The sequence below is a fragment of the Phyllobates terribilis genome, unplaced genomic scaffold (assembly GCF_046119375.1).
Source record: "Phyllobates terribilis strain yellow unplaced genomic scaffold, ASM4611937v1 Scaffold_298__1_contigs__length_2340664, whole genome shotgun sequence".
Lineage (NCBI taxonomy): Eukaryota > Metazoa > Chordata > Amphibia > Anura > Dendrobatidae > Phyllobates > Phyllobates terribilis.
In genome coordinates, this window is record NW_027363058.1 from 201,434 (window position 1) to 216,676 (window position 15,243).

Sequence of the window (15,243 nt, forward strand, 5' to 3'; positions counted from 1 at the left end):
ACATTACATGGCAATGCAATGCACAGTTGCTGAAGTTGAACCAAAATGAGCTTGTAATCTGGCTTCTGCAACTTTGAACATGAAAAATCCAATGAGGAGAAGAAAAGCAAAGCCAAAGAGTCCATCCCAAAATCCGACAAACAAGCAAAATGAACAAAAAACATTGAATTCAATTCTTTCTGATTTTAGAAACTGCATTAAAGAAGGGGTGCACCGGTCCTGGAGATACTGCAATACCAGGTCAATGCGTGGAGTGGACAGAGCAAGCTCTTTTTCCATCTCCCTGTTCTAAAAATCCATTTAATATATGGTCCCCAGATAGGGGACGTATCAGATATTAAACTGATAAGAACAGATACTACACTTGATCTTAGCCAAAAGGCCGAGAAGCGATAACCAGAATTGGTTTCAAACTACGGAGCCACCCAAGGATCCTGAAAAGTCCATTTGTGGAGATGAGCTCCTGGACTCCCGTTAAGAAGACATGTTGTCAACCTCTAGATCCCTTACATGCCTGCACTTTTCGGCTTGCTGCTGCTGCAATCCACGCGTTTTAGATCTGCATAACTCCACCTCTTTAAACACAGCACCTTCACCCCCTGCTGTTCCCACCCGCCTCAACACCGTTGGAAGGGAGGAGAACCAATTAAGGCGGGGGGTGGGGTGGAACGAGCAGCTGTCTACCCTTAGCAGGAGGGCTCCTGATTACATACCTCTCCTGCTGCTGCTGCTGCTGGCTGTCCAGCAGCAGACTGAAGGTGGCTGCTGCTGTGCACAGGTATATAAAGGCTCAGAGCCTATTATGACACGCGCAGCCAGCGTTCCATTGCCACATTCCATCTACTGCAGGCAGGATACCTGGCTGGCTGAATGTCGCTGAGAAGCTCACAGAGACCGCCATAAGCAACAGTTTAACAGAATGCCACAGACTAATCAACCAAACTTTTTGGGTTGGGTTCTCTTTTATAGTCTGCAGGCATTAAATGAAAGAAGTCAGTGTCCCAGCAGAAGGAGACAACGTTTCAGAAAAGGCATTGTAGCAAACCAAAAAAGAAATTTTAAGCGCAGCAGAGTAACCAGCGCACATACCTGTTAGCTCAGGTGAGTTTAAAAGGCTGCTGTTGATAACAAGGGCATTTGCTAAATAGATGGTGTGTGTGCAACAATATACTGAAAGGTCAATTATATTGTGCAGCTTATCTCACCACCTGTAGTTATTTAGGTGAAAGCTCCAAAATGCTTGCCTAATATGTCTGTTTATCCAAAAGGAAGTAAAAAGGGAGAGCTAGAAAGATAGCATTGCATCACATTACATGGCAATGCAATGCACAGTTGCTGAAGTTGAACCAAAATGAGCTTGTAATCTGGCTTCTGCAACTTTGAACATGAAAAATCCAATGAGGAGAAGAAAAGCAAATCCAAAGAGTCCATCCCAAAATCCGACAAACAAGCAAAATTGTAACATACCTGGCGGCGTCCTTGCATGGTGGTCCATCTCCCACTGTGCAAGAGCGCGCACTTGATCTCCAGTCCAGAATGTCTCTCTGGCTTCCCTCCTTGCTGTCTGTTTGTCTGTTTTGGCTGCATAGGGCGACACCCGCTGAACTTCCTGTTTCTTGTACCTGCTGTGGACACGCCCCTGTTGCACCTTCAGCCTATTGCTGTCCATCTTTGGGTATTTATACCACCTTCTTCCTCAAGATGGCGCCTGAGCATTGTGTCCTGTCAGTCGGCTTTTTGTCTCTGACATGCCAGGTCCTATCCTGTTTTCCTGCCTGTTTTCCAGTTCTGTGTCTGAACTGTGGTCTGTTTTTGTGAACACGCTTCTTGCCTGTTCTTTCGCCTTCTAGGGGCCGTATTCCTAGATCTGCCTGTCTGTGCCTTGCGGTATCTGTTCCCGTCTGAACAGAGTCCTGTTTGTGTCCCTGCCTTGTGGTATCTGTTCCTGTCTGAACTGAGTCCTGTCTATTTCTCCTGTCTTGCAGTATCTGTTCCCGTGTCTGAACTGAGTCCTGTCTATGTCTCCTGCCTTGTGGTATCAGTTCCCGTGTCTGAACTGAGTCCTGTCTGTGTACTCTTGCCTGCTGCCTTTCCTGGAGGCTGTATTTCCAGGCCTGTCTGAACACGCTCCTAGCCTGTTCCTCCCGCCTTCTAGGGGCCGATTACCTAGATCCGTTCCTGTATCTTGTCTGTCCTGTCTGAACACGCTCCTTGCCTGTTCGTCCCGCCTCTCTGGGGGCCGTATTCCCAGACCCGCTCCTGTATCCCGCTGCAGTGTCGGTCTCTTCCGTACACTCAGTTCCAGTCTGAACTCTCTCCTATCCTTTACCTGTTTTGCCTCTGTCTGTTCCTTTCCTTTTTCTGCAGAGTCTGAACTCGTACCTAACTCCTGCTTGTTGTCTCTGTACTCCCGTTTGTGAGTTTGTGGTCCCCTCGCTACTTCACTGCAAGTACCCTGTGGGTATCTGGCTCTGCCTTTCCCTTCCTGTCTGTTCCGTGTGAACAGAGCCCTGTCCGTCCTGCTCTGACTCCTTGCTCACTGCTCCGGCAGTCCTGTCCTGCCCTGCTTCTGCCCGCTGCTCCGGCAGTCCTGTCCTGCCCTGCTTCTGCCCGCTGCTCCGGCAGTCCTGTCCTGCCCTGCTTCTGCCCGCTGCTCCGGCAGTCCTGTCCTGCCCTGCTTCTGCCCGCTGCTCCGGCAGTCCTGTCCTGCCCTGCTTCTGCCCGCTGCTCTGGCAGTCCTGTCCTGCCCTGCTTCTGCCCGCTGCTTCGGCAGTCCTGTCCTGTCCTGCCCTGCTTCTGCCCGCTGCTCCGGCAGTCCTGTCCTGTCCTGCCCTGCTTCTGCCCGCTGCTCCGGCAGTCCTGTCCTGTCCTGCCCTGCTTCTGCCCGCTGCTCCGGCAGTCCTGTCCTGTCCTGCCCTGCTTCTGCCCGCTGCTCCGGCAGTCCTGTCCTGTCCTGCCCTGCTTCTGCCCGCTGCTCCGGCAGTCCTGTCCTGTCCTGCCCTGCTTCTGCCCGCTGCTCCGGCAGTCCTGTCCTGTCCTGCCCTGCTTCTGCCCGCTGCTCCGGCAGTCCTGTCCTGTCCTGCCCTGCTTCTGCCCGCTGCTCCGGCAGTCCTGTCCTGTCCTGCCCTGCTTCTGCCCGCTGCTCCGGCAGTCCTGTCCTGTCCTGCCCTGCTTCTGCCCGCTGATCCGGCAGTCCTGTCCTGCCCTGCTTCTGCCCGCTGATCCGGCAGTCCTGTCCTGCCCTGCTTCTGCCCGCTGCTCCGGCAGTCCTGTCCTGCCCTGCTTGTGCTTGCTGCTCCTGCAGCCCCGTCCTGCTCTGTTCTTGCCCACCGCTTTGGGCGTTCCCTCTCTGCTGTGGTTGTCTACCGCATCTGCGGTTCTGTGACCCAGTCTGTACTGGGTCTTAACCTTTCTGTGCTCCAGCCCGTCCTTTCGGCCAGTACCTCCCTGCCTGCATACTCGCCTGTATCCACCCCTCTGCATACCTGCCATGTTTGCTTACATCCACCAGTCTGTGCCAGCCTAACCTGCTTGTTCCAGTAATTCCAGTGTGGGTCAACCCCCGTGTCCGGAGTTTGACCTGGAGTAGCACCTGGTCCCTCTGCCCGGTTTCTCCCTGGTGCACTGGCGTCGTATGCCGTCGTGCCACCTTGGTCGGATCGGCCAGATACTTAGTCACGCCCCTCCAGGCACTCTCCGGTCCATGGTCCAGTGGAACCACAGCACCCGCACACGCCAGTCAGTCCGGGCGTGTGCATAACAGCATGCTCAGGCCATGGTTCCCGTTGAGCCCCACGGCCTTCGCTCTCTGAGAAGTTTTCCAGCGAATACATGCATTAAAAATAAATAAATAAAAGTTTTTTTTTTTCTCAGCTGAGTTCCAGGCGAATTACGCACCCGTCCAGATGGATCTATCTGCTCTCGTTCCTGCGGATCCGCCACGTTACTATGGGGATCCAAGACAAAGTCGTGCATTTGTGGAGCAATGCATGCTACACTTCAAGTTCTACCCTCTATGTTTTCCCACCGATCGGGTTAAGGTGGCATTCATTATGTCTTACCTGGCGGGTGATGCCTTGGAATGGATCAACCCCCTATATGAAACACGGGATCCGATCCTCCTGGACCTAATGGCCTTCCTGGTGGCCTTTCTAATGGTCTTCGATGATCCTAACCCGGAGGCTCCTGCTGAAGCTTCACCTCCCAATATCCCGGAGCAGCCCCGATGGGTAATGTGTGTGGGTAGCGCAATAGTCCTCCAGCCCAATGAGACTACTGCCCACCCAGAATCCTCACAGGGTGACTACGCTTTCCGGAATACTTCTCCCAACCTCAAGAGGCAGTCCAGACGTGCTAGACGTAGAGGCAAGCCGTCACGCCAGGGTCTGTCCTCCCTGAGACCTCCTGACCCCAACCTTGAAGTCCCTACTGAAGCTTCATCTCCCTGTATCCCGGAGAAGCCCCAATGGGTAATGTGTGTGGGTAGTGCTCCGGTTCTCCTGCCCGAAGAGACTTCTGCCCATCCAGACTCCACACAGGAGAACTTCCTGCACCCAGCATCAGATGCTTCACCCACTTTAACCGGTGTGCATGTCCAAGGATGCTCCAAAGCTGTGGTTACCTCAGAGTCTGTGCACCTCTACTACCTGGCGGAGGACCCCCTGTTGCCTCCTGAATCCTCCGGGATACCACTCGATGACAAATGGAGAGAGACTTCTCTACACTCGGTACTCGATACTTTGTCCGCTTCGTCCTGTGAGCCTGACAATGGGTACCCCAAAGTGGTAGTTACCCCCGAGTCTCTACACCCCTCCGACCAGGCGGAGGACCTCCAGTTGTCTCCAGAACCCTTCGGGGTGCTACCTGGTAGCGAAAGGACAGAGACTCTCCTATACTCTGTACCTGATACCTCGCTCGCTTCGTCCAGTGAGTCCAACCTAGTGTACTCCGAAGCAGAGGTTACTCCCGAGTCTCTACACCCCTCCGACCAGGCGGAGGACCTCCAGTTGTGTCCAGAACCCTTCGGGGTGCTACCTGGTAGCGAAAGGACAGAGACTCTCCTTTACTCTGTACCTGATACCTCGCTCGCTTCGTCCAGTGAGTCCAACCTAGTGTACTCCGAAGCAGAGGTTAATCCCGAGTCTCTACACCCCTCCGACCAGGCGGAGGACCTCCAGTTGTCTCCAGAACCCTTCGGGGTGCCACCTGGTGGTGAATGGACAGAGACTTTCCTATATCCTGGATCTGATACCTCGCTTGCTTCGTCCAGTGAGTCCGACCTTGTGTACTCTGAAGCAGATGTTTTCTCTGAGCCTCTGCACTCTTCTGACCCGGCGGAGGACCTCCAGTTGTTTCCTGAATTCTCCGGGGTACCACCAGATAACAAAGAGACAGTGACTTTTCCTCATTATGTACCTGATAACCCGTCTATTTCTTCCTGTGAGCTTGACAAGATGTACCTCGAAGCAGAGATTACCCCCAAGTCTCTGTCCCCCTCCAACCCGGTGAAGGACTTCCAGTCGTCTCCTGTACCCTCTGGGGTGCCACCTGAAAATATGTGGAGAGAGACTTCCTTGTGTGCTGTTCCTGGTACTCCACCCGTTTCGTCTGTTGCTAGGGATGGCTGGATAGGAGGTAGCATCCTAGCTCACCAGATGAAATCAATTTTTCCTGTGGACAGTGGAAGTGATCTCCTTGAAGTGAACGACTGGTCCTCGAATTCCCTGCGGAAGATTCTGGCAGGCCTGAGGAAGAGGGGGCGTAAGGGGGGGGTACTGTAACATACCTGGCGGCGTCCTTGCATGGTGGTCCATCTCCCACTGTGCAAGAGCGCGCACTTGATCTCCAGTCCAGAATGTCTCTCTGGCTTCCCTCCTTGCTGTCTGTTTGTCTGTTTTGGCTGCATAGGGCGACACCCGCTGAACTTCCTGTTTCTTGTACCTGCTGTGGACACGCCCCTGTTGCACCTTCAGCCTATTGCTGTCCATCTTTGGGTATTTATACCACCTTCTTCCTCAAGATGGCGCCTGAGCATTGTGTCCTGTCAGTCGGCTTTTTGTCTCTGACATGCCAGGTCCTATCCTGTTTTCCTGCCTGTTTTCCAGTTCTGTGTCTGAACTGTGGTCTGTTTTTGTGAACACGCTTCTTGCCTGTTCTTTCGCCTTCTAGGGGCCGTATTCCTAGATCTGCCTGTCTGTGCCTTGCGGTATCTGTTCCCGTCTGAACAGAGTCCTGTTTGTGTCCCTGCCTTGTGGTATCTGTTCCTGTCTGAACTGAGTCCTGTCTATTTCTCCTGTCTTGCAGTATCTGTTCCCGTGTCTGAACTGAGTCCTGTCTATGTCTCCTGCCTTGTGGTATCAGTTCCCGTGTCTGAACTGAGTCCTGTCTGTGTACTCTTGCCTGCTGCCTTTCCTGGAGGCTGTATTTCCAGGCCTGTCTGAACACGCTCCTAGCCTGTTCCTCCCGCCTTCTAGGGGCCGATTACCTAGATCCGTTCCTGTATCTTGTCTGTCCTGTCTGAACACGCTCCTTGCCTGTTCGTCCCGCCTCTCTGGGGGCCGTATTCCCAGACCCGCTCCTGTATCCCGCTGCAGTGTCGGTCTCTTCCGTACACTCAGTTCCAGTCTGAACTCTCTCCTATCCTTTACCTGTTTTGCCTCTGTCTGTTCCTTTCCTTTTTCTGCAGAGTCTGAACTCGTACCTAACTCCTGCTTGTTGTCTCTGTACTCCCGTTTGTGAGTTTGTGGTCCCCTCGCTACTTCACTGCAAGTACCCTGTGGGTATCTGGCTCTGCCTTTCCCTTCCTGTCTGTTCCGTGTGAACAGAGCCCTGTCCGTCCTGCTCTGACTCCTTGCTCACTGCTCCGGCAGTCCTGTCCTGCCCTGCTTCTGCCCGCTGCTCCGGCAGTCCTGTCCTGCCCTGCTTCTGCCCGCTGCTCCGGCAGTCCTGTCCTGCCCTGCTTCTGCCCGCTGCTCCGGCAGTCCTGTCCTGCCCTGCTTCTGCCCGCTGCTCCGGCAGTCCTGTCCTGCCCTGCTTCTGCCCGCTGCTCTGGCAGTCCTGTCCTGCCCTGCTTCTGCCCGCTGCTTCGGCAGTCCTGTCCTGTCCTGCCCTGCTTCTGCCCGCTGCTCCGGCAGTCCTGTCCTGTCCTGCCCTGCTTCTGCCCGCTGCTCCGGCAGTCCTGTCCTGTCCTGCCCTGCTTCTGCCCGCTGCTCCGGCAGTCCTGTCCTGTCCTGCCCTGCTTCTGCCCGCTGCTCCGGCAGTCCTGTCCTGTCCTGCCCTGCTTCTGCCCGCTGCTCCGGCAGTCCTGTCCTGTCCTGCCCTGCTTCTGCCCGCTGCTCCGGCAGTCCTGTCCTGTCCTGCCCTGCTTCTGCCCGCTGCTCCGGCAGTCCTGTCCTGTCCTGCCCTGCTTCTGCCCGCTGCTCCGGCAGTCCTGTCCTGTCCTGCCCTGCTTCTGCCCGCTGCTCCGGCAGTCCTGTCCTGTCCTGCCCTGCTTCTGCCCGCTGATCCGGCAGTCCTGTCCTGCCCTGCTTCTGCCCGCTGATCCGGCAGTCCTGTCCTGCCCTGCTTCTGCCCGCTGCTCCGGCAGTCCTGTCCTGCCCTGCTTGTGCTCGCTGCTCCTGCAGCCCCGTCCTGCTCTGTTCTTGCCCACCGCTTTGGGCGTTCCCTCTCTGCTGTGGTTGTCTACCGCATCTGCGGTTCTGTGACCCAGTCTGTACTGGGTCTTAACCTTTCTGTGCTCCAGCCCGTCCTTTCGGCCAGTACCTCCCTGCCTGCATACTCGCCTGTATCCACCCCTCTGCATACCTGCCGTGTTTGCTTACATCCACCAGTCTGTGCCAGCCTAACCTGCCTGTTCCAGTAATTCCAGTGTGGGTCAACCCCCGTGTCCGGAGTTTGACCTGGAGTAGCACCTGGTCCCTCTGCCCGGTTTCTCCCTGGTGCACTGGCGTCGTATGCCGTCGTGCCACCTTGGTCGGATCGGCCAGATACTTAGTCACGCCCCTCCAGGCACTCTCCGGTCCATGGTCCAGTGGAACCACAACACCCGCACACGCCAGTCAGTCCGGGCGTGTGCATAACAAAAATGAACAAAAAACATTGAATTCAATTCTTTCTGATTTTAGAAACTGCATTAAAGAAGGGGTGCACCGGTCCTGGAGATACTGCAATACCAGGTCAATGCGTGGAGTGGACAGAGCAAGCTCTTTTTCCATCTCCCTGTTCTAAAAATCCATTTAATATATGGTCCCCAGATAGGGGACGTATCAGATATTAAACTGATAAGAACAGATTTTTTTTTTTTAATTTGGCTATCCCCTGCAGAGGGATAAAACCGTTTATTAAAACTTTAACAAATTACAAGCATAATTAAACAAATACCAAACGTTAAAAGACAAATGAAATTTACAAAACAAAAAAATACAAAGATTTTAAATAATTAGGTTCCATTGGTCAACAAGCCATTTTTTGGAAATATGTACATTCTTCTTTTTGTCAATTAAATAATAAGTATACATTTCACATAAACATAAACTTAAAACATCATTCACTGATAAAACATCTTGTTTAAAAATAGCAATGTTGCGCGCTTTCCAGAGAGATGACTTGGCGCAGTTCACTGTCTTCCAAGCCATTGTGTACTGGTCCATTGTGGGGCATTCCATAAGTCCGTATAGCACAGTTTTATATGTAAAGTCCTTGAGGTCTGCCACCCTTTCCAGTAGGGGGAGCAGTCTTCTCCAGAAATCCTTTGCAAAATTACATGTCCATAATAGATGTTCCACCGTTTCCTCTTCTTGGCATCCGGCTCTTGGGCAGATGGCAGACCTCACAAATCCTCTTCTGTATTGGAATGCCCGGCAAGGAAGACAGCGGTGCATGCAACTCCAAGCCAGATCTCTCTGTTCATTAAAAAGATAAAAAACGTTAATCATTTTCCAGATAGACATAGATTTGTCATCATCATATCTGTCAACATTACATATTTCCTCACTTTTTCGTATTTCTTTAATTAGTTTCTTACTATTTCTTAATTCCTCTATTTTCTTAGTCCCTAAATTAAAATCGGACACTATTTTCCTTAAAATCTCATAATGCGGCGACAAATTAAAAGCATGGGGCACAGATATATTTACTTCATACCATCCAAACTTTCTCATAAAAAATCCTGTATTAAAACGCATAAAAAAGGACCAATAGTGATTCTTAAAAAGGGCATTAAAACAGTAAACGAACAGATGGATTAAAAGAAACCTATTAAAATCTGGAAAATCTTTACCACCTTTTACTTTTGATTTCATCACGATTTCTCTTTTCAGCTTTTCCATTTTTGAGTTCCAAAAGAAGGTAAAACAGGTTTTGGTTATCTTTTTTAAAACATTAACAGGCGGGGGGAAAACCATGCTAAGATACAATAAAAGAGGTAAAATCACCATCTTTAAAACCAATACTTTACCCTCCATTGTAAGTCTCCTCATGTTCCACATACATATTTTCGTATTTACTTTCTGTGTAACTGTTTCCCAACTATCATAACCATCATTATTTTCAGTGAATGATATACCTAAAATGGAAATGGATTCGGAGACATTAATTGGTACATCACGTAAAATCATCCCCCCAACACTTAAAATGTTACACTTATTAAAATTGATTTTAAAACCAGAAGCTAGGCAAAAGGATTGCACTTGATGGAGAGTGGCCGTAAGTGATGGTGCATCTGTACACAAGACCGCCACGTCATCCATGTAGCCTACAACCTTGGCCTCCAAACCACCGCTTCCAGGCAGAGGGACACCGCATATCTGTTTATTTTGGCGTATTGCACATAACATTGGTTCCAGTGCACAGATAAACAGTAGGGGGGACAGAGGGCATCCCTGTTTCACCCCTGACCGTAAAAATACCTCTTGTGTCTTAAAACCATTCACTAAAATCTTACTTGTACAATCCTTGTAAAATGCTTTAAGCGATAGTAAAAACCCTTCTGGTATGCCCATTTTCTCTAAAACTTTAAAAAGATAAAAGTGTGAGACACGGTCAAATGCTTTTTCAAAATCAATAGATAAAATCGCCATTTTCCCCTTTCTGTCTTTCACATCCTCAATACAGTCTTTCACTAAATTCAGATTGTCCCATATACTGCGCCCCGGCACCCCACACACTTGATTAGAATGAATAACTTTGCTGATGACTTCTTTTAGACGATTTGCACAAATTTTAGCCATTATTTTATAGTCACAATTTAAAAGTGTTATTGGTCTCCAGTTTTCTAATTTTGATTTATCGCCTTTTTTGTATAGGAGGGAGACTTCACCTTTCTTCCAGGAATTTAATAAAACCTTATTATTAAAAACCTCAGTAAACAAATAAAACAAATCATCTTTTAAAATATCATAAAAACATATATAAAATTCTATTGGGATGCCATCAGGACCAGGGACCTTTCCAGTTTTAAAACTTTTAATAGTTTTTAACACTTCTTGTTCCGTTAAAACTTGGGATAAAAACTCTTGGGATGCGGGATCTAAAACAGCTGTTAGTCCTTGCAGCGAATCATCCATTAATTTATTATCTATATTTTTTCCATTAAAAAGATTAGAAAAAAAAACCTCAACTTTACCCAGCATATTTTTTATATTATTCTCACCATCTATATGGTCAATTATCACTTTTTCTTTTTTATTTTTCCTAAAAAAATATCTGGAACACTTTTCATTTTCTTCTATATGTTGTACTCTAGAACGAAAAATTATCTCTTTTCCTTTTTGTTCTAGCCATTTTGAAATCTCTTCTTTTAAGTTTGAAATATCAAGTTGTACATCTATCCCATTGTCTCTGAGCTTAAATAATGTTTGTAGGCGGGTATTTAAAATTCTATATTCTTCATATTTTTCTTTGGCTCTACATATACTCTTTTTAATAAAAAAGTCTTTTATTTTTACTTTCATTCTATCCCACCATACACTCATAGTCTCATTTGTTTTTTTCCCTTTTCTACATTTCCTATAAAACTCAATAAAATCTGATAAAATCTGCGGGTCGGTTAAAAGGGATACGTTCATTTTCCAGCTTTTCTTACCACATTTTTTGTTGTCATTTACTTTTATGGTAAAGGATAAAAGTTTATGGTCTGAAAATATATTAGCTAAAACTTCACATTTGGCAGGTATTGTTTTATCTGAACCAAAAATAAAATCAATCCTAGAGCTACAATTAGCATTGCTCCAAGTGAAACCGGCGTCCTCTGGGCTGTCACTATGACACTCTTTATATATGTCTATCAATTTAGCATCTTTGACTATATCATGTAGCATACCTGAGGTTTTATCGTAGTTCCTGCTTACAGAGCTGGAGCGCCGGTTTTCACCTTTTAAAACACAATTAAAATCCCCTGCTAAGATAAAAGGTTCAGAGTTATTAATAAATAATGGTAAAAGATCAAGCATTTCGGCTCTTTCATTTTTCTCTGGGGATCCATAAAAATTTAAAAACTGCCATCTAATACCATCAATAAAAGCTTTCACTAATAAAATACGACCTGGTAAAATTTCCTGAATAAAATCAATTAAAACGTTCCCTTTAAAAAGTATGGCTACACCCGCTGATCCTGCAGCATTCGATCCGGACCAGACAGATGGCCCACACTTCCACTCATCTTTATATTTTTGATATGACATTTCATGTGGGATATTACATTCTTGCAGAAAAAATACAGATGCAGTAAAACATGTAAAAAAATTAAAAAGAGCAGTTCTTCTCGTGTTAGATTTTATGCCTCTCACGTTGAGGGAAATACCTTTGAGTTCAGCCATCATTAGAAAATGTAGAAATTTTACTTAGGTAACTAAGAGCAACGGATTTACCTGTCCGATGAACCTGATCAGACCACTGGGCTTGCGCCTCCCTCCTCATCTGATAGTATCGTCACGAGAGTCTCCGTGGAGGAGGAAAGATTACCACATTTATATAAACCCGACGCTACACTGGCATAGCTCGGAGGGCTGGCTGGCAGAACCCGCTGGGTCTCCATTGGCTGGCCATGCAGTTCCTCATCAGGTGGGTCCCCGAGGGGTTCCGCCGCCCCTGTTTGACCTGTAGAAGGTCGTCCTATAGGAGGAGGTTGCGCACAAGGCAGAGCCTCTGACTCTTCAGAGGCAGCAAGATCCCGGTCCCCACCTGTAGCAGCGGAGACCGAAACCCCTGAGGGTCCAGCGTCCACGTCCCCTTCTGGAGAAGTGTCCATCTGTTCACCTCCTGCTGCCTCCTCCGAACCACCCTTTTTCTTTTTCTTAGGACCCACCTTTATCCACTCAGCGCCCTCAGCACTAGGAGACCCAGACTGGGCATGGGCTTCTGTGTCGGCCTTTTGTCGGTCCCTTTTGACCTTACCAGTAGTGCCCTTCTGCTCCTTCTCAGCCCTCCTTTTGGACTCCCGCAGGTCCTGCAGCCAGGTTTTGGGATTTGGTATTTTACCTGTCATAGACTCTGGAGACACTTCACTATTTGGTACGCCCTTATTGTCTCCAGAGGCTCCAGGTTGTTGTTCCTCCTCCTGAGGGGTGGTCTGATCTTTTGGTCCTTGGTCGGACGTCTTGGACTTCCCCTTTTGCTCATCTTCCCGAAATCTGTGAGGGCAAGAAAAATAAAAGTGACCTGGAGTCTGGCAAAAACTGCATTTCTTTTCCTTAGGGCATTCTTTTGTCTCATGTTCTTCACTAGCACAATTTCTACATGATACATGACAGTTTTCTTTTGAATGACCATAGCGCCCACAATTTCTGCAATATACTGGCATCCCAGAAAAGAAGAAATCCCCATTTGTTTGCCCAATTTTGAAACGGGCAGGGGGGAGCCGTATACCACCTGGTGTATTTGGATCTCTTGTACACTTCACAAGGAATTTCCACTTAGATGTCCATATGTTATATTCGTTTAATATCTTCCCAATACATTTAACACTTTTAAAATAAATTGCTAGAAATGACATTACTTCTGGAGCAGAAACAAAGGGCGAAAATATTTTTACAATAACCAGTCTTACCTCATCCAGGACGTGCTCAACAATTTGTATCCCTTTCAAAACAGGACTATTTTCAACTTTTTTTAAATTTTCTAGTACATCTCTAAAAATACCTTCTCCAGTGAATGTGATGTCATAGTCACCTCTTCTGGGATAATCCTGGATGGAGAGAATTTCATTCCTTTGTACACCAAGAAGGTTCCTGAGCACGTCCTGGACTACATACCCTAATTTCCTCATATCCGAGCCACCCGCCGTGAAGTGAACTCGGATAGAGTTTTTTAGCCTCGCATAAAGAGGCACGAGGTTAGGGTCAACCTCCATGGAAAAACGCAACAAGGTTGCAAATTGCAGCCGCTTGCAATCTGCGCTCCCAGTGTTCTTGCAGCGAAAAACACCTGGAAGCTGGGGGATCGCAACTCGTTACCCTGGGACTAAGCCCTCTCCCTAATAGCAGCAAGCAGGTTAAGTCCACCAAAGTGGACGATCCTGCCAGGCCAAGGAGAGGGGTACCCGAGTGCCCTTCAACCACAATCTCCTGCAATAAAGCACTTGATCGTAGCCAAAAGGCCGAGAAGCGATAACCAGAATTGGTTTCAAACTACGGAGCCACCCAAGGATCCTGAAAAGTCCATTTGTGGAGATGAGCTCCTGGACTCCCGTTAAGAAGACATGTTGTCAACCTCTAGATCCCTTACATGCCTGCACTTTTCGGCTTGCTGCTGCTGCAATCCACGCGTTTTAGATCTGCATAACTCCACCTCTTTAAACACAGCACCTTCACCCCCTGCTGTTCCCACCCGCCTCAACACCGTTGGAAGGGAGGAGAACCAATTAAGGCGGGGGGTGGGGTGGAACGAGCAGCTGTCTACCCTTAGCAGGAGGGCTCCTGATTACATACCTCTCCTGCTGTTGCTGCTGCTGCTGGCTGTCCAGCAGCAGACTGAAGGTGGCTGCTGCTGTGCACAGGTATATAAAGGCTCAGAGCCTATTATGACACGCGTAGCCAGCGTTCCATTGCCACATTCCATCTACTGCAGGCAGGATACCTGGCTGGCTGAATGTCGCTGAGAAGCTCACAGAGACCGCCATAAGCAACAGTTTAACAGAATGCCACAGACTAATCAACCAAACTTTTTGGGTTGGGTTCTCTTTTATAGTCTGCAGGCATTAAATGAAAGAAGTCAGTGTTCCAGCAGAAGGAGACAACGTTTCAGAAAAGGCATTGTAGCAAACCAAAAAAGAAATTTTAAGCGCAGCAGAGTAACCAGCGCACATACCTGTTAGCTCAGGTGAGTTTAAAAGGCTGCTGTTGATAACAAGGGCATTTGCTAAATAGATGGTGTGTGTGCAACAATATACTGAAAGGTCAATTATATTGTGCAGCTTATCTCACCACCTGTAGTTGACGCGCCCCCTGGGACATATTCCTTTTTGAGGGGAATACCCGGCACCGGATCAGATGGGGGGTTGTAGTCTCCGAGCGGCTGTGACCCGGCCCGTGCCCAGGGCGTCAAGCTCAGTGTTATGTGGCAGTCCTACAGATGTTATTAAGAGTTCTTTTGTGTCGACTACGCCACCCGTTGTGATGCGGTCACTGTGGCCGCCGCTGCAGCAGGGTCCGCTGAGGCTGATGGTGGGTGCGCAGCTTGGTGGGATAACCCCCAACGGGAGGGGTATAGCCTCAGAGGGGACAGGCGCAGAGGATGGGGGTTGTGGTGGTGTAGTGCAGACGGCAGTGAAGACAGAGTCGGGTTGTGCAGTTAAGGGTGTTTACTTACTGCAGATGTTGTACTGGTCACTCCAGCTGCTAGTGACCACCCGAGCCGTGCTGCGTCCACCAGGTCCTGGATCCAGCCAACCCCCAAACAAGTCCGGAGCGTGGCCCTGAGCTCTCTTTCTGTCCCGTTCTCTGGCCGTCCCCACCAGTAATCCACCTAGGTCCAGCTCCTTCGGGCCTTCTGTTGGGACACCCTTGGCCCTGGGTTCCCTGACCCTTCATGTGGTGTGCCTTCGGGGTGGATGTGATGGGTGACCGTGGCAGACGCTGCCCACGGTCTCCGGTCTCTGGCTGGGGAATGTTTTTACCCCCACCAGCTTGGGTTCCGGTACCCTGATGCCGACTCTTCACCCGGTGCTTTTAGTTGGGATCTCAGAGTCCTTCTCTTCTGTGCTCTGGGTCTCTCTCTTTTCTCCTCTCTCACTCTGGGTCTTTGTCTTTC

At 49.1% G+C, this 15,243-nt stretch overlaps 2 non-coding genes across 2 annotated transcripts; both read right to left on the reverse strand.

Annotated features, from left to right (window-relative positions):
* Positions 1–203: 203 nt before the first annotated feature.
* On the reverse strand, positions 204–394 carry LOC141220790 (U2 spliceosomal RNA). The gene has a single exon (XR_012288931.1). It is a non-coding gene; the product is annotated as a U2 spliceosomal RNA (small nuclear RNA).
* A 7,743-nt stretch (positions 395–8,137) lies between these two features.
* On the reverse strand, positions 8,138–8,328 carry LOC141220684 (U2 spliceosomal RNA). The gene has a single exon (XR_012288879.1). It is a non-coding gene; the product is annotated as a U2 spliceosomal RNA (small nuclear RNA).
* Between the last annotated feature and the right edge of the window lie 6,915 nt (positions 8,329–15,243).